This window comes from Tursiops truncatus, chromosome 15 (assembly GCF_011762595.2).
Source record: "Tursiops truncatus isolate mTurTru1 chromosome 15, mTurTru1.mat.Y, whole genome shotgun sequence".
Lineage (NCBI taxonomy): Eukaryota > Metazoa > Chordata > Mammalia > Artiodactyla > Delphinidae > Tursiops > Tursiops truncatus.
This window is the reverse complement of record NC_047048.1, coordinates 77941806-77965389: the sequence shown is the minus strand read 5'-3', so window position 1 is coordinate 77965389 and position 23584 is coordinate 77941806. Positions and strand designations below refer to the sequence as shown.

Below are 23584 nucleotides of genomic sequence, written 5' to 3'. Positions count from 1 at the left end.
CAGATAAAAATCCTATCTTTACAGAGTCCCAAAGGCCCCAGGCAATTTATATGCATACCCTCCATTCTCATTTTCTGAGTTGTCTCTTCTTACTTCACGCCAGCCACTCGGCCACCATGCTAGCTGCCTGGTAGTTCCTTGAGTCACTGGATACACACTTCAAGGTCTTTGCAGGCCAACCTTTTAGGCTCTTTCCCCAGAACCCCACATGGCTCCCACTGCAACCCTATTCAGATCTTTACTCAGACGTCTCCACCTATGAAGTCAACCTGCAGTAGACTTTTTTTTTTTCTTTTGGCCACTTCTTGGCATGCGGAACTTCCCTGACCAGGTATCGAACCCGCACCCCCTGCAGAGGAAGCGCGGTCTTAACCACTGGTCTGCCAGGGAAGGCCTGGACTAGCCTATTTAATATCCCCCCGCCTCCCACACCTACCGGTTCCGTTTCCTGACCCCTTCGCTCCCCTTATTTTTCTCCATAGTACTTACTTAACACACTAGAATATTAAATGTTCACTTTGTGAGGGTAGGCGTTTTGATCGGTTTGCTTTCCTGCGGCATTCCCAGCACCTAGAACAGTGCCTGGTACACAGTAGGTGCTTAATAAATGTTGAGTAAGAGAGTAAATGCATGAGTGAATGAAAGAATTCAGGGAGCATATTTATTTAATTAAATAGAACAGCTAAATATTGAGACACTTCCTGTGTGCCAGCAACTGTGTCATGGAGGAAACTGGCCTTCCCTTCAAGGAGGTGTGATTCATTCAGGTGGGCTAAGCGTAATCTAGCAGATGTCACAAAGCAGGGGTGAGCAAACAGTGACTGAACAAAGAGAGGGTGGTGGCATTCGGAGTGGTCCTTGGGGAGTGGGCAGGATGGCTACAGATTGACTTTTGCACATACATGGCACATGTATTTGGAGAGATTCAAAGTGACAGTGGGACAGGAAGCCGTCACAGAGCAAGGAGACAGGTAAGCAGAGAATGGTTTATCAAACGTTTATCAGAAGGCAGTAGATGGAGATACTAAACATTTTATTCTCTGTTTTTTTTTTATTTCGCAGTGTATTCAACAGTTTGGAATTTCTTTTTAGTAGGCATATGAGTATGCTTTACATGTAAAGAAATTAAAATATTTAGCTATCACCAAACTGTCCTGGATCCTTGCCCACACTTGAGAATTAACCAGCTTTTATTTGTGTATTTCCATATATATATTTCTTATTTATTTATTGAGATATAACTGACATATAACATTATATTAGTTCCAGGTGGTACAGTATAATGATTCAGTATTTGTATATATTGAGAAATGATCAGCATATATATATTTCTTATGTGTGTGTACATATATATTTACATTAATATACACATATATACACACACGTATACATACATATATGTATACATACACACGTATGTGTATGTTAATGTAAATATAGGTGTACATGTATATGTAAATATATTTATATATAACACACATAAATATATACATGTATTTCCTTTGGAAATATATTTATTTACATTAATATACCCATACATATATACATATGTATACATACATATATGTATACATAAACATGTATGTGTATTAATGGAAATATAGGTGTACATGTATACATATATGTATGTGTAAATATATTTATATATAATATACACACATAAATATTATATACATATACATGTATTTACTTTGGAAAATATATTATTGTGTGTGTCTTTTTTTTTTTTTTTTTTGCCGGACGCGGGCCTCTCACCATTGTGGCCTCTCCCGTTGCGGAGCACAGGCTCCGGACACGCAGGCTCAGCGGCCATGGCCCAGGGGCCCAGCTGCTCCGCGGCATGTGGGATCTTCCCGGACCAGGGCACGAACCCGTGTCCCCTGAATCAGCAGGCGGACTCTCAACCACTGCGCCACCAGGGAAGCCCCTGTGTGTGTCTTTTTAAACAAAAATGGCATACGTTTTTGCAGCCTTGTTTTCTTACTCCACAATGTCTTGGTGATCTAGCCACACCACTTCATTCTTTCCAACTGTTGTCTATATTCTTCAGTTCGGATATACTGTAGTTTATGTGGCCATTTTCCTTTTTATGAACACATAGGTTGTTTCTAATTTTTCACTGTTTTAAAATGCTGCAATGAACATCCTTGTGTATGCTTCTTTAAGTACCCGAGTGATTATTTCTCCAGGGTAGGTACTGTAATTATATGCTTTTCTGTTTATTTATGTTTTAATTTGTTTAATGTCTATTTCTCCTATTAAAATGTAAGCTCCATGAAGGTAGGAATCCAATTTGTTTTGTATCTTATTCTTTAGTTACTATCTAGCCAAGTGCCTGGGACAGAGGAGTGCTCCCAAATAAATATTTATGGAATGAATCTGGCTGAAAGCTTGGCTGGGGCCGTAGTTTTGCATCCTAAGAGAGGGAGGTATGGCTTCTTTTGGTAAAATTAGAGATTTTTGCACGGGACAGTGGCAGGATGGTTATTTGTGGGGTTCGGGGAAAAGTATTCTGGGTCAGGAAGAAGACAGGTACAGGAGGACCGGTTAAGAGATTAATACACAGATCAGAATGAAACAAGAAACAAGGCCTGTGGAAATAAGAAGGAAAGGGTGCATTGAGAGATTTTGAGAGGATAGCATCTGTAAGATTTGCTAGCTGCTGAGCTCTGACAGGCAATGTGAAGGAAGGCATGGATGTTTGAGACCTAGTCTAGGATATTTTCATCTTACAAACCTATATTGCTTCCCAACTCTGTGAAAAGCACTCTGCTAATTGCTGTAGGGATATACTTTGCATGACCTTTCTCCCCTACCTTCAAAGGAGATTCGCAGACTGTTGGGGAAGACTGGCCGAGTTCACAGGGACACCAGGAACGCCAGGGAGTGACTGAGATGGGAGGGGACTAGCCCCAGGGCAATGGAGTAAAATATGGCTGTTCCAGAATGCGGGGGAGGGGAGGCACATTGGGTGAGGAGGTTTCAACTTTGCCCCGGAGCCACACACGGCTGACTGGTGAATATTCAGGAAATAGGGTGTCAGGCAATGTGTATCAGTGCTGATTTTTATTTATTTATTTTTAATTTATTTATTTAATTTATTTTTGGCTGCATTGGGTCTTCGTTGGTGCGCGGGGGCTTTCTCTAGTGGCGGTGGGCAGGGTCTACTCTTTGTTGCGGTGCGCGGGCTTCTCACTGCGGTGGCTTCTCTTGTTGCAGAGCACGGGCTCTAGGTGCGCAGGCTCAGTAGTTGTGGCTCGTGGGCTTAGTTGCTCCGCGGCATGTGGGATCTTCCCGGAGCAGAGCTCGAACCCGTGTCCCCTGCATTGGCAGGCGGATTCTTAACCACTGCGCCACCAGGGAAGCCCCAGTGTTGATTTTTAGAGGTGACAGAGTTGAGGTTTGACGTTGGGTTCAAATTGCCCATTGGCTTTAGTCTGTAAGATAGGGAATCAAACTGTTAGCTGTGTGACCTCAGTTAGCCTACTTAACTCTTCTAAGCCTCAGTTTCCTCTTTTTTAAGGAAAGGCAGTAATAACTCAAGGGGTGACGATTGATCAGATTACAGCTGGTGCCAGGCACGGCGATCAGTGACTGCTGTGATTCTGTGATCCTACCCTTGGCAGAAGGAGAGGAAAATGGGGGCTTGAAGCAAGAGGACTGTAACTTCTTCATGTTTGCTATGGCCTCTTTGTTTAACCAGGATGAGATCCTTCAGGAGATAATCTCTCAAGGAAGAAACACTTGAAATTCAATAGTTCTTTCGGTTTTACTACTATTTTTTTTCCTGTTGGCATCCCAGCGCTTTTGGAATAAAGTCCAAAGTCTTCACAGGGCCCACCAGATCCTGCCAGAAATTTTGTCTTTATTTTAAGACACGTTGGGAGTTTGGGGCAGGGCCCTGATGTGATCAGATTTGACTTTTGAAAAGATCAGTGCAGATTGTGAAGAGCTCAGTGTGACAGAGATGTGATCGTCTGCATCTCTCCTGGATTGGCAGCTCTGCAAGCTCAGAGTCCACTTTCCTCACAGCTGTATCCCTGGTATGTGGGAAAAACGCTGGGCCCATTACTAGGAGAATGTAATGTGATAGTAGATGGCAGGCACCTGGCGCACAGCATTCACCCTCATTTTGCATCCAGTATTTTAATGAGCAGCTATTATGTGCCAGACATGGTTCAAGGTCCTGGGGATACACCATGAGGTGTTGGGGTGAGGCTTGGCCGGTGTCTGCACAGGAAAGGAGGCCATTGTGATGAAAGACAGTGAGGGAGGGGGAAAGGGTGGGAGAGGAGCTGAGGTGGAGACCTAGGCAGGGGACCGGGGTATGAGGAAGGTCGTGTATCTGTAGGTAAGGACAGAGGCCCTAGAGGCAGGTGCTGGATTTAGACTCCTGGTTCTGCTGCTTATTGCCAGCTACTTAATCTCTTTGTGCTCATGTTCTTTGTCTATAAAAATGGAAAAATATACTCCCTGCCTCGCAGGGTCGTTAGGTGGATTAAATGAGTTACCAAATGAAAAGCACACATGAACTCAGTCAACGTTAGAGCTTATCAGCTAAGCCTCTTGGCAAGCTGGCCCTGTTTCTGGCATAGAAGTTTTTTGAACTGTCAGTGGTTTAGTCCACCCAGCCCATCCCAAGGCAGAGAAATGCAGGAGGCTCTGCTGGGTGTGAGTTTGGACAAGTCCCCACTCTTGATGGAGTTAACAGTCTGGTTCAGACCAAAAAATGAAAGAAAATAAAATTCCTAACCAACCAACTATATAAACCATTCACTACACCAGGCATCTCATCCAAAAGGGAGAGAAAAGTGAGTTCAAAGACTCTGAATGCGCTTTTAGCGAAGTGCGGGACCTCTTGGGTTTCAGGTCTGATGTAAAGGTCATCAGGGGAGCTGAGTTCCAGGTGTACCCAAAGATGAGTCCAGACACGAGTGGAGCCCCCTGCCGAGTTGACACTCAGCAGTCAAGACAAGAGTCATGGTAAAAACGACCCTTTGCTGTTATACAGCACAGAGCTTCCCCGTGGTATGACGGGGGCAGCCCCACTATCCAATGAGGTAGGTCAAACAGAGGTTAGAAGCCCCATTTTACAGATGAGAAAACTGAGCCAAGACCCCAGTGACTGGCCTGAACACCCAAACTTCAGGTCCCTTTTGGCTGGATCTCACTGCGGCTGAGTTCTGTGCATTAGTATTATTTCTATATTCATTTGTCTTGAACACATTTATTGATCCCTGCTATAGACAGGCATCATACTAAGACTTGGAGATACAGCAGAGAACAAATCACAGTATCATGTATTTCTATGGAGTTTAGACTCTAGTGGGAGGAGGACAGGCAGAAATAATTACTATAATGTGTGATGAGTATAATTGCATTGGTTTGAGCTCGGGGGGTACCTGGCAGGGATGCATGATCCAATGTCGGTGGCTGACCCAGCTCTCTACCCACGCTTTCTTCTCCATCTACATTCCCTTCCTGGAGAGTCTCATGCAATTCTATGATCTTATGTATTCATTATGGTGGAGGACTGTGGGAGAAGGTCTGAGGTTGAAATCTAGAAATAATTTCTGGACATCTAAATGGAGCTGGAGTAGACAGCTGGAAATATATTTTGGGATTTGAGGGGAGAGGTCTGGGTGGGAAATATATAAATTTAGGAGCCTTATAGATGGTATTTTGAGCCATTGGACTGGATGAAATACTTAGGGAATGAGTAGGAAAAAGACTAGGCTCCAGCACTGGGCCCTGGGGCACTTCAGAGCCTGGAAGTCCGGGGAAAAGAACCAGCAGAGGGGATGAAGGAGCAGCCAGTGAGGACTGGTGGAAATCAGGAAAGCGCGGCGTTCCAAATCAGGGGAAACGTGTTTCAAGGAAGAGGACAGGGTTGACTCTATCGAGGGCTGCAGATACAGCAAATAAAATGAGAGCAGAGAATTGACCATCTTTTTTTTTTTTAATTAATTAATTTATTCATTTATTTATTTTTGGCTGTGTTGGGTCTTCGTTGCTGTGCACACGGGCTTTCTCTAGTTGCGGCGAGCGGGGGCTACTCTTCGCTGTGGTGCGCGGGCTTCTCATTGCGGTGGCTTCTCTTTGTTGCGGAGCACGGGCTCTAGTCGCGTGGGCTTTAGTGTGGCACGCGGGCTCAGTAGTTGTGTCTCTAGACTGCAGGCTCAGTAGTTGTGACACACGGGCTTAGTTGCTCCATGGCATGTGGGATCCTCCTGGACCAGGGCTCGAACCCGGGTGCCCTGCATTGGCAGGCAGATTCCTAACCACTGTGCCACCAGGGAAGTCCCTGACCATCTTTGATATCCTACTGCTACCAGGGTCAAAAACCAGTCCTTGGGACTTCCCTGGCGGTCCAGTGGTTAAGACTGAGCTTCCACTGCAGGGGGCATGGATTCTATCCCTGGTCCGGGAACTGAGATACCACATGCCTTGTGATGCGGCCAAAAAAAACAAACAAAAAAACCCAGTCCTTCCCTCTGTCTTTACAAGGTCCTGCCTTATTATTTCCTTGCTCCCCTGTCCTCACCCGCTGGGCCCCGATGCACTGGCCTCCTTGCAGTGCTTTCCCTAGGTCAGCCTGTCTTCTGCCCTTAGCCTTCTCACCTTCTGCTTCCTGCCTTAGTATGCTTTGCCACTGGACTTCCTGGAGGTCTCTGCTCCTCAGGGAGCCCCAGTCCAAAAAACAGCAGGCACCTTCCCCTTTCCACTGAGCCTGTGTGTTGCCTGCCTCCCTCTAGAAGGTAAGCTCCAGAACAGAAAGAACTGCGTTTGCTTTGCTTACTGTAAGCTCTAGCTCCAGTGCCTAGAACAGTGCCAGGCCTGCAAAACTCTGGGCTTACAAGCTTTGCACAGTGTGCCTCAATTTTCCCAAGAGTCTTATGAAAACAGAAATACTATTTATATAAATAATATAATTATATTATTATATAGTTTTTCCAGTTTTATTGAGATATGATTCACATATAGCACTGTATAAGTTTAAGGTATATAATGGAGTAATTTGGTATATGTATACATTTTGAAATGGTGACCACAATACATTTAGTTAACATGAATCATTTCACATAGTTACAAATATTTTTTTTCCTTGTGATGAGAACTTTTAAGATCTACTTTCTTCTACTAGAATATATTGATATTATACAGCACAGGGAATATAGCCAACAATATAATAAATTTTCTTTTTAATTTAAAAATTAAAAAAAATTTTTTGGCCACGCCACATGGCATGGGATCTTAGTTCCCTGACCAGGGATGGAACCCGTGCCCACTGCATTGGAAGCACAGAGTCTTAACCACTGGACCACCAGGGAAGTCCCTATAATAACCTTAAATAGAGTATAATCTACAAAAATTTTGAATCACCATGTCATATACCTGAAACTAATATATTATAATACTGTAAATCAACTATACTTTTTTTGGGGGGGGCCACACCAAGAGGCTTGCAGGATCATAGTTCCCTGACCAGGGATTGAACCCAGGCCACCTTAGTGAAAGTGCTGAGTCATAACCACTGGACCACCAGGGAAGTCCCTAAATCAACTATACTTTAATTTAAAAAATTAAAAAAAAAAAATTTACCTCACCCTTCCCCGCCTCCTCCATCTTCTTCTTCTTTTTTTTTTAAATTTATTTTTGGCTGTGTTGGGTCTTCGTTTCTGTGCGCAGGCTTTCTCTAGTTGTGGCAAGCGGGGGCCACTTTTCATCGTGGTGTGCGGGCCTCTCACTGTCGTGGCCTCTCTTGTTGCAGAGCACAGGCTCCAGACGCGCAGGCTCAGTAGTTGTTGCTCACGGGCCTAGTTGCTCTGCGGCATGTGGGATCTTCCCAGACCAAGGCTCGAACCCGTGTCCTCTGCATCGGCAGGCGGGCTCTCAACCACTGCGCCACCAGGGAAGCCCCCATCTTCTTTTTCTTCTTTATCACACATTTTATGGATCAGGAATTGAAACCCATGAAGATTAAATATTATTCTAGGATTAATGCACTGTCAAGAGGTTGGAGCAGGAACGTTTGAGCCCAAGATTGGACTATTGGAGAGAAGACCTTCCAACACCTTGTCAGAGGGCCTCCCCCCAGAGAGCCCAGAGTTTAAACCTCTCAGGGGGAATAGAAGCTGATTTCCTGAAAGACTGGAGAGATAGAACTAGGCAAAGGGAAACACAGGGCTGGATCCTCTGGGTCAGAGAGAAGGCCTTGTGGCTGGAGCTTAGAGCTCTAAGCAGAGGGCTTGCCAAGACTTGAGGCTGGAGACTTAGGCAGGGGCCAGATCTACAGGGTTGGCAGGCAGGCTCTGGAGTTTGTTCTTTTTCCTGAGGCAATAGGAAGCCATTAAGCAGGGTGGTGACACGATCTGATTTACACTGTAAAAGATCTCTTGGGCTATGGGTGAAGAACGTAACTAAGGCAAACCTAGAAAGGAAGAAGCTTGGAGACACCTTGGTATATTTGGAGGAGTGAGAGATCGTGGTCCTGTGCAGTAGCCTTGTGTTAGAGATTTGAGATATATTAGGATAGAAATTATAGGCCCTGCTGATGGATTAAAGGTGTGTGTGTGTGTGTGTGTGTGTGTGTGTGAGAGAGAGAGAGAGAGAGAGAGAGAGAGAGAGAGAGAGAGAGAGAGAGACGGGAGGTGGGGCTGGAGATGAAATATCATAGTTTGACTTCCAGGTTTTGGCTTACGTGGGTGGCTGGAAGATGGTTCCATTTATTGAGATGATGATGAAAATTGCATTTCAATAGATGTTAGTTACTTTCCTCTTCCGTCACCTCCCGCTCACCCCACAGCTCCCCATTTGGAATATTAGATGAGTACAAAAGCTTTAAAGAGGTGCTCCAAAAGTTACATGACCCCTGTAATTTATTTTTCTTCTAGTTTTACTGCGATATATTCAACATATGCCATTGCGTAAGGTTAGGGCGTACGGCATAATGGTTGACTTTTCACAATCACGAAATGATGACCATAATAAGTTTAGTGAACATCCATCATCTCATATAGACACACACAAAAAAAAAGAATAACTTTTTCTCCTTGTGATGAGTACTCAGGATTTACTCTCTTAGCTTTCATATATAACATACAGCGGTGTTGATTATACTAATCATGTTGCATATTGCATCCCTAGTACTTTATATATATATATATTTTTTTAATTGAGGTATAGTTGATGTACAGTGTTATATAAGTTTCAGGTGTACAACATAGTGATTCAAAAAATTTAAAGGTCCATTTACAGTTACTATAAAATACTGGCTCTATTCCCTGTGTTTACAATATATCCTTGTAGCTTATTTATTTTATACATAGTAGTTTGTATCTCTTAATGCCCTCCCCTTTTCTTGCCCCTCCCCCTCTTCCCTTTGCCTACTGGTAACCACTAGTTTGTTCTCTATATCTGAGTGTTTCTTTTTTGTTATATTCTCTAGTTTGTTTTATTTGTGACCCGTGTAATTTTTAAAGGAAGTTTACAGTGACAGTTTGAGTGGAGTCAGCCTTGGAAAACCATCCAGGATATTAGAGAAGATGCATAGAAGTTGTGCTTGTAAAGTGGGGCAGGGTACTCAACAAATTTGCCAATGGGACAGACACAGCCATGATTGGTTAGTCAAGCTGGGATTGCATCTAAACCTCTATTTATACTGAGCCTTATTCTTGGCCCCTCCCTTTTTTGGTTTGCTTATAAAAACCAGCAATCACATCTCTTCCAGTATTGTTCCGAGTCAGGTGGACCGGCCAACTCAGGGAGAGAAAGCCTCCTGGTTCCAGACCCTGCCTCCACTTCTGCAAGGTAATTTCTGCTATTTATTTTTATCATGTATTATTATGATGTTTTGTAGGGCGTTTAAAATTGTGAGATGACTTGAATGGGATGAATAAACTTAACAGGAAAGAGAGAAGTTTGGTGTTCCCTGGAGTCGCTGGTGATCTCTACTTCATTTAGTGCATTCTGTCCTGTTAAAAGAGCTGCCCTTCTTCATTTCCTTCTCAAATGTCCCTTGTAGTTTGCAGAGCTGGCAGGTTTGCCTAACTTTTTCATTTTCTTTTCCTGCTAACTCCTCACTGCAGTTTTTCAGGTTTTCCTGCTCTGAACACTGAATTCTTTTAAGTCTGTGTTGGCTCCGTTTCAGCTCCAGGGATTTACATACAGTTTCCAAATCGTTTCTCTATAATAGTTCCACAGTAAAATAAATACTTGCGAAAATAAGAAGATCATAACGGCATCCTCCTCTGCTAATGAAGGCTAACTCTCAAAAGATGATTCCAATGAATGTTAAATATAGCAAATTAGAAGGGTTTTTTGTTGTTAGATCTGAGAATGCGGTGGCAGGCAGGAGCTGGAGAGAAAATCAGAAGTTAACTAAAGCCAGAGGGCTCCTATCACTGGGATTAGATCAGAGATAATGGTGCGATTTTATAAGCATACACTGGGAAATAGATCTTAAGGGGGGCTGGTCTGTTTGGATAATTGTGAAAAATGAGGTGTAGGTGATGTGCGTCGCATTAAAAAGAGGTGAAGTGGGGTCTTTCGCTCTCTCCCCGAATAACGTGTGCCGAGCATCAGCTCACATTTGAAGGGACATTTCTGGTTCCATTGTTTGTGTCGCCTGCGTCTCTGCAGCACCTGACTCCTTTAGAGATAGTCTAGCTGGGGTGGGGGGGGGGGCGGGGGGGCGAAACAGGATTATGTGTGGGCGGAGCTAAGTATATGGAGACCAACGTTCGATTTTCGATTTTCATTTCATACGATAATAATGAGTTCCTGGCTTTACTACAAAACCGAATGTTCCTGGCGTCCTCCTGTTGCTTTTGGAGTTTTCATTCTTAATTGTTTTAACTATACACGCTTTCCAAGTAAATCTTAAGTGTGAGTCTCCACCTTCTAAGGGGCCGGAATGTGTCCCACAGACGCCCTTACAGCGCATTCAGATCACTCTATGTCCATTTAAAAACACAGTATGTGTTTGCAACCCAGCACTCAGCCATTGGCAGAATTTTTCAACGACTTCCCAGTTTTGTTGGCACGTCTCCAGGAATAAGGTTCTTTGTAATTCTTTGCTCAAACGTAAGATCGCCTATAAAACGCTTAGCGGATAGATCTGTTAATAAAATTACTTTCAATTTGAAAATCTACAATATGGTTTTTTTGTTGTTGTTCTATTTTTTATTTTTTGCCGGGCCGGGGTGGGGGGGGGAGGGAGGAGAGAGAAACAGTAACTAACAAACCATATGATGCTATTATGCTCACAAAGTGGTAGTTTTGCGAGGGCATAGGGAAAAGTACCATTTTTTGCTCAGAAAATAATTCAGTAGCAACAAGGTCTGAGGGCCAGGAGCCTCATTGTTCTTAGTGAAACGATTATTTGTCAAAACATTTGATTGTTTCCCTATTCCTACTGAAAAGTTTGGACTTTTATTTTGCTCAATTTTGACACTAGGATTTTTAACTATCAGTGCTATTGTGTTTACAGCTTTCAAGGTTTCAGAGTTCAAAGGTTATCTATTAACATGTAGAGTGAGGCTACACTTATGTGAAGACTCAATTTGGTTTCACTTGTTCATAGTTTCTTTGTTTTGTAGCAGTGCCCGAAGTCATTTGTTTTGGTAAGTTAAATGAAGTTTCTTGTTTAGGAAGAGTGTGTCTATGGACTGTATTTTGGTATGTGACTATAAGACTTTAAAAAATATTTTAAAGAAAGATATTCATCTTCCCTGAGAAAAGGAACTCTAGTACTAGAAGTGATCAATATCAGTGTACTTGAGTGAGGGAAAAAAAAAAGAGTTCTGGCTTAAGAATCTACTTCTGGAACTGCTAATTAATTAAGTGTGAGTAAGTAATTGGTTCACTTCCTTTTTAAAAAAGACTAACCAGACCATATGTGGGGTTAGTAGTTATATATAAAATGACAGCAAAACATCACACTTGGCAAATTCTTCCCCTTTGCTGAGAAACTGTCTCTCAAGTTCCATTTCCTACTTATTAAGGATTGCACTGCTCACCAGCGGAGCATTTATGTAGGGCTTTTTTTGTCCTGATTTATTAAAAATATACTTCAAGGGCCTTTCTTGATATGTTTTAAGTTTTTCCATTTTGGACACACCAAAGGCCAATAAAAAAAACACAACAAAACAAACTTGGCTATTTTGTGGTGACTTAACATAGCACCCTTTACTTTTGCATTCGTTTGCATCTTGGGGCAGAGAACTTGGTGGATATGATTGTTGCTTCTTTGGTTCCTCCTTGGGGCTTACTTAAAATGGGGGAATATCACTGGCCTTCGGAATCATAACCTTTTCTTTTTTAGTGAGCAAATAAAAAGAATAGCTGCGAAACGCTTTCAATTAAGGGGAGGGGGAAGGCTAGTTTTTTTTTTTTTTCCCTCCAGTTTTAAGCCTGGTTTCATCCACGTGGATTTCTATCAAAGCCAAGTGGATTCTTGGCATCTAGGCCAAGTTTAGAAACCTCAAGTTATAGCAGCGCAAGCTCAGCCCTTTCAGAAAAATAGGAACAACTAAAAGTAGCTTTACGGAGATACTAATTTAAAAAATATTTTAATCATCTTATCGACCTTTCTCATGCTTGAAGAAAATTTGAAAAAATGTTGTTTGTGCACAGTTGCCTTCTAACCTACCCAAATGGGGGTAAAGGCTTTTCGTTTGTTGGTAATGCAGGATGACCCAGGAGTTCGGGCGACCAGCCCCTCCCCTCGCCTGGGCACACCTTGCATGGGAGGGGGAAGCGGCGAGGCAGAGGCCTGGAACTGCGCTTGCGCACTGCCCTCGTGGCCCCCTCCCCGCGTACCTGTCACTGGAACCGCCGGGGCGCGCGCGGGCCACGTGAAGCCGGATGGCGGGAGGCGGGGGGTGTGGGGGTGGTGGAAGGCGCGCGCGTGCGCGGGAGTGGCAGGGCGAGAACAGTGAGTGCGCGCGCTCGGCCGCTCGCTCGCGTCCGGGAGGCGGAGGTCCGTGGCGGTGGGCGGGGCAGGGGCGCGCCTGCGCAGATCACGTGGATGTGGGGGCGTGGCAGAGGGCGTGGCCGGGCGGCCGGTGAAGGCAGGAGGCGGGGCGTCTCCGAGCGGCCGGGCCGAGGGAGGGCGCAACAGCTGCTCCTTGAGCACTTTCTTACCGAACAGTCCCCCTGCGCCTGACGCGCCGCGCCCCGGCGGCTCTAGGGACCCCCCGCGCCTGCACTGTCCTCGCGCAGACGAGTAGGGGGCGCCCGCGCCTTTGACCCCCGTGAGCACCCCCGCCCCGCTCACCTTAGCCCCGCGCCTGAGGTGAGCCCGGCCCCCAAATCCTCCAGGCGGGGGTGGGGGTGGGGGACGCTCCTTTTGGGGGGGGACTTCAAGGCGCGAAGCCCCGAGGCGCCCTGGGGGATGGCCTCGCCTCTCGCGCAGTGGCCCCAAGTCTCTTTTGGGGGGCCGGTGCGGGCGCGGAATCCGGGAGGTGTCCGCACAAAAGGCCGAGAGAAACTCCCCGTCGCCTCCCCTCCCTCTTGCCTTCCCCGCCCCCTCCCCTCCTCGCCTGCTCCCTCCTCATTCAAACCTCGGCTCGCTCGTGTGGTGTCAGTTCAGTCCCGGCCGCCGCAGAGCGAGGAAATGGCCGAGGAGCCGGAGCCGCAGGTAAAGGGGGCGCGACCCCCGCCCCCGCGGGGCCCCAGGGGGCTCCTCGTCTCGCCCCTCCGGCGTCCCCGGAGCCCGCCCTCGAGTTCCCCGTGCTCGTTATCTCGTCCCCTCCCCGGACGGTTCCCCCGCCCCGCCGGCCCCCCCCCCCCACCGTTCCTACTCTCTATTTCGCTCCTCTAGGGCGCCCCCTCCCCTCCTGGCTTCTGAGCGATTCCACTGGCGAGAAGGTGTCGGGCGAGCCCCCGGTGTGCACAGACTGTGTTTGACCATCACACTTACTCTGGGAAACAGTCTAGATGGCTTGGGGGCGGAGAAGTGCCCCCTTCCCTGGGTCGGGAGCCAGGGGCCCGCCGGAGGGAGGCTGCGTGGGGGGGCTGTTTCTGAAAAGTTGGGTGGCTCCGCCGGGCAGGTCTCCCCGTTTGCCAACTCTGCCGTGGGGCGCGGGCGGAGGGGAGCGGGCCGGCGCGGGGCCCCCTGCTATGGCCCGAGAGGGGCCGGGGCAAGTTGGAAACAGCCAAAACAATGCGTCCTAACAGGCATCCCCCGCAAACAATGGCCGGGACCGTCCGCACGGGCCGGGCGGAGGGCGCGTCTACAGGGGCCAAGGGAGGGGCTTGGCCTCGCCGCGGACCCGGCCGCGCACCCCAGCCAGCCCTCCGGGCGCCCCCAAATCCGTCCCCGGGAGTCCCGGTCCTCTGCCCACCCCTGAGCAGGCGGTGCACCGGGCTGCGTTTCCTGAATGTGTGATGAGGGTTTTTTTTTCCCCCCTTTAATTTTAAAATATTTTTTTAACTTTTTTTTTTAATAACCCTTAAATGCTTTAAGAATATATCACTCAATTCTAGTGGGAGACGCAAAGCCAGCTGGAAGCAGAACTAGGAACTCTAAAGGGCAGGAGGGATTGAAATGTTAGCCTAAAAGTGTTTCTTTTTTTTTTTTAAAAGGGAAGTTTCTGCCAGGAGGCGCTGAGTGGCGAGACCGCTCAGTTTCAGATGTAGAGCCCTCTTCACTCTTGATTTGGCCCCAAAATGCGAGCCGCACGGGATGGGGAGGGAGAGGGGGAGGAGGGCGCTGCTGGGGGCCCTGGGAGGCTGGATTTGGGATGGCCCGGGCGGTGTTGCTCCGAGGGGGCCAGACCAGGCCTGTGGGGTGCGCAGGCCGCGGTACCTGCGCCCCGGGGATCGGAATAGAAGTTCAAGTCCCGGGTTGGAGCCCACATTTTAGGATTCAGGGTAGGGCCACCGAGGACGGGAAGCCGCATTCTTGGGCGGGTGGGTGGGGGTGGGGTGGGTGGGGGGAGGCAGTTTCCCCCCAGGGCTTATTAAAGAGAGCAGGAGAGGGCCACCAGTGGCCACTTCTGGGACCCCAAGCAGCTTGTTCACACTTGGAGCAGTGTAAACTTTTTTTTCTCTCATTTTGTTGCTTTTTCCAAGAAAAGGATAGTCACTTCAGAGTTTGAGGCTTTGCTGTGTTGTTCCCCTTTGAAATTCCTTGAGCCTCAATTTATCTTTCTGGATCAGCCTATAGGGCTTGGAGCGTTAAGCTTGAACATTCCTTCACGTGTATTAAAGACAGGCGGGTGCAGTGGTTCTTTGGTCGGTCTGGGGTCCTATGTTATTGACCGCTGTGCAAACGAGCAGGTTTCCTAGTTTTCTAGATCGTTTGGAATCATTAAGGTGTATGTTTTAAGAAGCCTAGGTCTGATTTAGTTCAGGTTGATTCAATTATGTCTTCATCGCTTTTGAGTTGGTTGAATGAGTTGACATGAGATTAAGCCCAACAAAAGAAAAGGCAGCTGCCAGCCAGGCCTGGCCACTAGGTAGGGGTCCTTAGGGGGCCTGTACCTTCTCTTTCGTATGTGTCAAGAAGTACATTTAAAATGTTTTCGACTGTACTTTTTCCCCCCTGGAATGGATGGACCGTCTTGATTGATAGCAAATAAGACTTAAAATAGTGAATTTTGTAATACTTTGAGAATGAGTAATAGATCTAGATTTTCTAAAAAGTCTTTAGCGCAGTAGTGACAAGTGTAGAGCAATAACCTAATTGCTTTTTGTCTGAAAAGTGTAACAGTCAAACCACTAGTTTGTGCTTGCTTAGTTAATGTGTGCTAAGAACTTTTAAGGTGTGTCCTTAATGGTAGATGACTTTTTCTGAGAAGTCCTGTTTATTTTAGATACTGTTTTGTTTAGTATTCTAAAGACTGTAGTAGTGCGTGTGCGTGTGCGTGTGCGTGTGTGTGTGTGTGTGTGTGTTTAATCCTGGTGTTTTAGTGGAAGTCGACCCCCACCCCACATTGCTGCCATTTTAAATCAGTTATATAAATCCTGAATTCCAGAGGTAGGGACTTATTTAAAAATTCAGTTGTCAATAGCTACAGGCCAAATTTATCATTTATTTGGCTTGTTTGGTAGAATAGGGTTAATAATCCGATTGTTTGGAATTTTAATTATTTGGCGAGACGAGGGAGGCTGCTCCTTTAGAATTGCACATTGATTTTGCATGCTGGAGGAGGGAGTAGGGGAAGATTATGACTTTTCTAGGTAAAGGACACAGACTTTTTTCTTTCGTGTCCAACTTCTTTCAGTCCTTTTATCTTCACAACACCGTCGAACACTGCCGTTTGACCTTTGCTGTGTGTTTTTAATAACTTGTGAGATCGAAGTTTAGTAGTTGTCTTGGTTTCATATTATTCCCTTTCACTTCTTAATCAAAAAAAGGAACTAATACACCACTCAGATAAAACTTGTAGAAAATGTTTTGCTCCTTTGTCCTGAAGAATCGATTTAGATAACAGCTTGGTTGTTTTTTTTTTTTTTCCAAGTAGGGGAGGAAGAGGGAGGGGTGAAGGTTTTGACTTTCCCAGTAAAGGTTTAAGGTGGAGGTCGGTCTGCGTTCTCTTAATAATCCTCCATTTTTGGCAGTGGAACTTCAGGGAGAAATAGCAGCCCCTGTTTTAATAAAAACCCCTTCCAGTGGTCCTTTTCAAGAGGAAATCTGGAAATAAGACTCAGTCATCAAGTCACTTACAAACTGATGAAATAATTAAGGAATATAATGGCCTGGCAAGGACAGAGTCCCTCTGTCTCCTCATTTCAGATAAATGCTAATCACTTCTCTCTCTTTTAACAACATTTATGATGAAATGGCCTGTTTTTGCCACAGCAGGGTTGCTTTGCCAACCCAGAGCACTCTTAATTCTGATACGCTTGATTAGAGCCTCAGGGGTCCCAAAAGATGTGCTGTTTTCCCACTTTGTAAAATTACATTCTTTTCTCACAGTTGTCGCAAACATGATATTGGTTGATAAGAACTTTTGAGTAGTTTTAATGATTCTTTACTGCTTACAGTCTACTACTTTAAAAAAAAGATAGACTTTTATCTCTCTTAAGACTATAAATGATTGGACCTTTTTTACATTTTACATGAAGCTTTGTTTCCATTTGCTCAAAAAAGAAAAGTCAATTCAGATCATTCCAGCTCACAGATGCCACTATGGCCTGTAAGCGTTTTCTAGCTTGCTGGGTATGACTTGTTTTAAATGGTTCATTTCTAATTTCAGTTTAATTGTGTAATAGTGTGTTTAATAGATGAATTGGAAAGGTGAAGTCAAAGAACTGAACAATGGCTATGTATTTTCAAGCTTCAGAATTACACAGTAAGAATGAAACACATGAGACAGTTGGATAAACTGAATATTCATTCCTGTAGAATAAAATAAATGTAAGGAGATTTTAAGTTAAATGACTTTATTTGGAATATACTGAGTAGTTTTCAAATTGCTGAGGTGTGCTGCAGAATAAAAAAAAAACTGGAAGGTATTTACAGAACAGCCACTGAAGTGGAATTAGAGGAATCCAATCATATTAAATACTCTAAATAGTGAAGAGTTTAGTTACAGCATGTAAATGAAAGTCGTGACAGTGGAAGAGTCTTGATTTGTATGCCTCATCTTCAGATCTTTGGGGGAGGGGTGCTGACTAGTTTAAATGCACGTGGAAGAAAGAATGAGTTACACAAAGACAGCAGGAAATTTCTTAAATCTGCGGGAGGGAAGCTTGATCATCATAGCTGAATGGCCTCATTTGGGGCAGTATAAAACCTTCTGAAATGTTGGTGAAATGTTGACTTTTGGCAGTAAGGTGATCTGGATTATTTTTCTCCAACTGATACTATGGTTAGGCAAATTTGCAGTGGTATGTAGGGCAAAGGATTGGGAATTGAGACCATGAGGGCAGATAGAAATCTGACTTTGAGGAAGTGGGAGGACAGGGACCATCCTTTCCTAAAATCGGCAGCTATTGATAAGTAAGCTCAATTCTTGTATAAATCTATCTTCCCAGTAAATAGAGGGGCAGCCCCTGTCAGCCAGGTGCCACCACACGTTGCTCATTTACGCTTCGGGCTGGAATGCTCATTAGAACACTTTATATTTGAACATTTGTTGACGGACTCTTCTGAACATCCCCATAACTTCCTGCCCAGGGTAACAACATAACTGAGTTACTGGAAATTTGGGGCCAGTTTGGTAATTTTGTGATAAAGTTGAGAAATAAAATTACTAAACCCGAAAAGACAGCTTAATAAGTTGTATGAGAGAATTAGTTTAATTCTTTACCCTTTGTCCTCGAGCTTTACCAGAGTTGCTCTTGGCCTGTACGGCCCTCCACTTGCTATGGGAGAGCAATCGTGGAGTGAGCTGCTAGTTTTTTAACGGGTTCGTGTAATGTTTTGTGTGTTGGTGTTCATTAGTTTCTAGTGTGTCGGGGAACCTTCTGAATTTAAAATATAGTTCTATGGACTGGAAATTGAGAGTCCACATATGTATTGTTCCTGAGTCAGCATTAGGAAGAACACTTGTTTTTATATTTCCTACCTGTAACAAATCAGGATAACCTCAGAACAGTTCAGTTATACCAGAAGAAGTGTTTTTGTGTTTTTTAAATTAGTGGATAAGTTCTTTTCAGTTCAGTATATAAGTCTACTGAGCAGTGATTGTATTAATTGAAGGGAGACTTTTTTTTCTTATTTTTGAGAGCAAATAGGTGATTTGAAAGAGCCAGACATACAGCTTTAGTATTTACTCAACAGAGATGGGGAGGGGAATATTTAAATGTGGCTAAAGAAAGATCTCATGCCTTAAAAGGCATTGCCCTTGTTTACATATAATCTGAAGTTGGTTAAATTGGCTATAATTAAGAACATTCACCATTAGGCACTGTGGAAAAAGAGGTGTAGTTGTGTAGGGTAATGGGTGATATGACGGTTATAGTGATTTGTATATCTGTGTGTGTTATATACACACAGATATACATATACACACTTGTGTGTGTGTGTGTGTGTGTGTGCAGTGTTTTCTTTGTAGAGAGTTAAAGAATACAGGTAGTTTTTGTTTTTTTTTTTTAGTTTGTTGAAATCTCTCTGAAGTTAGTCCTGTCCAAAATCTTTGCAAAATACTTAAGGTAGTACTGGTTAAGTGGTAATAATAGAAACTCACGATAGCAGTGTGCTTAATCTTGCTTAAGTAAAAATTAAAACAATTAATTTCCCTTATAATTCTTTTTTTCACGTCAAGATGGAATTTTTAAAAGCCAGTTTACAGGCCACAGTATCTGTTAATATTGATAATACTAAAACTAAAAATATGTGGTGTTTTAAGTTCATATTAAGATCGTTTATCAAGCTTAATTAATTTAGGAGGAATCAGGCAGAGTTCTTAATCATGACGCTGAAATATGCTAGTAGGAATATATTTTTATCCTACTTCGATCTCTAATCCCATGTAGCACCGAGCACCTACACAGAATTTCAAGAAAATGAGCCTTTATCCCATCGGATCTTCGCAAGCCTTGCCTTTGAACAATCATTTGCTTTCGAATAGATTATAATGTTGAATGTAAACTTCGAATATTTTAGTCTTTCTCTCTCGCTTAACTTTTAAACATCTTTCCACAGCTATGTTGGGGAAGTTGGGTTGGCCATCTGTTCAGTGGGTGTGACCTTGGTGATTTCCTTGCAATAGTGTTGAAGGATTTAAAGTTGTAGGTTTTGATTGCTACTGTAGATTACTTTGTAGAGTTCTCTTCACTTGTCAGATTAAGGAAAAAATAGTATGTGCAAAATAGAGAAGGGAAACCTATAGAAAAACCGGCAGTTTCCTAACCACATCTTGGAGATAATTTTGAAGTTTAAAGGATACAAATGAATTGGCCGGAGACTAGTAGTTTGTTTAGACTGAATGTTTTAGTGATCATTTATTTGGACGCTTAGGTAACTTGGGTGGTGGTAGGGGGAGTAGATTTGTAGGAATACTGCAAATTACTTGACTATAAATAGAATTTTTAAGTGTGTTTGACAGGTTTTGAGGGCCTTGAATACCTTATTGCTCCATAATATGGTAATAAATATTCCATGCCAAGACATGTCAGATAACCTGTTCAGCCGAGGTAGGGATGTGGGGTCTCTAAAGGTGACAGTTTGAGTACAGCTGTACATTAAGAACAGTATTTCCAAATTAACATTGTCAGCAAGGTGGCATTCACCTCTGATTTACTGTGCTTAAGCACAAATTATGGTGCTTTTCATTAAGCATTGTATACTGGGTAGTATCAATATTTGCTAATTTCAAGGTCGATAGGTATTGGCAGAATTCATAGTAAATTTACTCACAGATGAATATCTGCTTTAAAAAGAGATAAATGACCTAAGGAACACCAGACTTATATTTCAGGTGGTTGTAGCAGTTATGGCTTCTATTCTTTTCAAAGCTTATGTTGTGGTGAATTAGAAAAAAGTATCTACTTAAGTGATCACAATATAAATTAAACCCTAGTATTCGCTCAAAATATTAGGTTATACTGAATAACCTCTTGCCTTAGGTGCCTTAGGTGTGTCTGGCTGATGGTCAAGTGCTGTCATTAACCTGAGTAAAGGTTAAGAAAACTTGTTTTAGACGTTGAAAAACATTTTTGCTGAGCGCCTTTCAGTAAGCTGAGTGTGTTCAGAATGCTCACTTTTCTTCAAACTAAAAGCAGTTAGACTGTAGGTGTTGGTTTATAACGTCTTCCCTACCCCCTCCATCTCCAGTTCTTTGTCGAGACAGACAATTCACTTTATCAGCAGTGCCATTGGCGTACTGTTGGCGTCCGTGTGCTCCATACATGGAAACGCCGAAAGTGCTGGGGAGCCTGTGTGTGCACACTTCCCTCAGTTGGAATGGTGATATGTTGCTGTTACCAGTAATTAGGTTACGATGTCTGGTTTCCTTAAGTTCTGTTATTATTAAAGTCTTTATTATTACAGGCACTCTATAAAGATTTTTGTTGAGCAGACTGATTTTGAGTGTAGTTATTGATGTATAGTTTAAGGAAGTGTTTTGTCTGCATTTAGTTTTCTAAGTCGAGTTGAGGGTATTTGCTTAGAGAGATGTCCCTAGCAGGCCCTGCATTTTGGGTTTGGTAGGTCAATAAGGAGAGTGGTTATAAAGCCAAGTGATGCAGTTTTGCTTCTACTAGTTAACTTTATGGTATGATTATATATGATTCATTTTTTATTATACTCTTAACGTTGCAGAAAATGGCAATTAGATGGCAGCCTCAGATAGCTGTGTAGAAGTCTTGATGAACGTTCAAGTTAATTTTAATATCAAGTCAGTTACGGTTGGTGACTGTGGCCAAAAATGCACGTACTCATTCTCTACCTGTACTGATTATGTGGTGTTTCTTGAGAGCCTCACCCTGTGCCAGGGACCCTTTCTAGGCACTGGGGGGCAGCAGTGAGCCAGGCCGACAGGATCTCTGCCCCTGGGATCTTACTTTAAAGGGAGTGGCCCATAGTTTTCGTATCTTTTGGGAGAATAGTAAGGATTGCTTGTGACCCTAGTGCTGGGGACAGCTGGGCACAGTTAATGACCATCAGAATCTGTCCCAGAAACTTACCTGGAGGAAGAAGTCCTTGGGTTTTGCCTGGGAGGGTCTTCTTCCCCAGCTGACTGCACCCCAAGATTCCCTGGCCTGGGACATCCTTCCCTCCCTCCTGTTCACCCTCTTGGGCAAAACTGAAGCTCTTCTTTCTCCGAAGGTTTTTCCCACTACCCTCCTTTACCAATCCTTTAGGTCTTGTGTTGGAAGCTGATGATGACTTACTTAACCCAGATATTTAACATTTCAGAGATAGAGTTGAAACTAAATTGTCTTTCTAAGACAGGAATTTCCAGTATATGCTGTTACCCAATGTGGGAAATAATAGGGATGTACCCACATCATGTTTGATCCAGATACTGAGTTTAGGATTGGTGTCTTTTGGGGAAAGATCATTTATAGAAAAGTGGAGTTCCCCCAAACTTAAAAATGTCACAGACTAGTCAAATTTCTTATAAAAAAAAAAATTATGTTGAGGTCTGACCTGGGGGACTTTGATTTTGCCAAATTAGGACATTAAAAAAAAAAAGCCTGCAATTGCCACTCTTGTTTTATGAAAAGGGTATTTTGGCATCAAAAAGTAGAAAGGACCTCAAATAAAGGACAATCTTTATTCAGATTGGAATTAATTCACATAGCTTTGTGTAGAGCTCATTGAGCAGTTTTTCTCTTTCTCATTCAGCTGTTGGCCAGTGAAAACAGTGTTGTCCGGTTTGAGAACTGCTTTTCTAGAGTGTGTGCTGTTACTTTCTTCAGTTAAAATATTACCTGGGACACTAGCACTCAGTAAATATTTGTTGAATGAGTAAATGACTACACAGAAACCCGAATTATCAATCACAGATCCAAATATCATTTAACATCTTGATTAGCATAATCATTAAATATTCTTTTGAGTATGTCTATCCATAAATGTAGATCTAACCCCAGGACCACAGAGTTTTGGAACCTGGCAAGTGGTCCTGTAATTTAACCACCCTCATTAAGTAGACAGAGAAAGGTGAGGTATGTAGTGGTGCCAGCTTTAAGGTTGTGGCTTGGCCAGGACTGGAACTCAGGTCTCTGGAGTGTTCTGTTCTGTCCTACCCAGCAGCTGGTAGCCAGCCCATGTGTTTATCCTCCACTGTGATTGCAATAAAAGACTAAGAAATTAAGATAAAACACTTTAGTCCATTCTTTCTGTACCCTAAACTTTGATCTGCAGTCTTATTTAGAAAAGCTTAATGTTAAAGATCTAGTTTACTCAAAACTAAAGATAACAGGGAGTATGAGAATTTTCTTTCTCTGAGCGTAAAGAGTGGAAGAAATGTTTCCTCCTCCTCTGAGCCTACAGGCCCTTCCTTGCTCTTTGAGGAAGTGGAGAGAAGGAAAGTTGTGTGTGTTTTTTTAATATAACGTTGACTGTGGTGGGAATAGTTTGCATGTCTTTTTGTTTTCTTGGGTAGAATTAACTGACTTCAGTTAAAGGAGTTGGGACTATTTAAAAACAATTCCTGTGCTTGCTGTAAAGGTGGAGGGTGTTGGCTTTAGAGGTTAATTCTTCTGCAAGAGTGAAAATTAGCTTCTAGATCGGACCCTGTAGAGTTAAATCAACTCATGCATTTTTTACCTGGTCAGTGTATATGTGAAAGGTGGATTAGAAATGAGAGGATCTATTTTCTGATGAAACACTAAGCCACGTTGAACCAGCTATGTTGAGGATTTTATTTTAAATGTGTACATTCACAGAGTAGCTTTGTGTATATTTGTTGTTTGGACAAGGAAGCCCTACCCTGCCTGACGCTGTTAAAAGCAAACTGGGATTTGGGCAGTGGAATGAAGGCCAGAATATCCAGTGAACCAAAATACATCAATATCAAGGCTCTGCTTTGCCAGGAGGAGCAGCGGTTCTGAGGTGTGTTTCTTGAATGGGGATTTTAGGAAAGGGTCCCATTTTCTTGTGCTTATGTTGTTGACTTATGTATGGGTAATCTTTGAGTGTGCTTTTAGGCATTTGTGTTTCTTGTATGATTTGTCTGTA

The 23584-nt window shown here is 43.6% G+C and overlaps 1 protein-coding gene across 3 annotated transcripts in view; it reads left to right on the top strand.

The window, feature by feature from the left end:
- The window catches only part of ZNF217 (zinc finger protein 217), a 39291-nt gene that overhangs the window by 1478 nt on the left and 14229 nt on the right, over positions 1–23584 (top strand). Inside the window, exon 2 of one of the 3 annotated variants that reach the window (XM_019943960.3) lies at positions 9731–9810. The gene's annotated coding sequence lies outside the window, so the exon portion shown is untranslated. Of the gene's footprint in view, positions 1–9730; positions 9811–13125; positions 13298–13487; positions 13643–23584 lie in introns of those variants that run through there. The other 2 variants (XM_019943961.3, XM_033839186.2) reach the window with 2 other exon arrangements.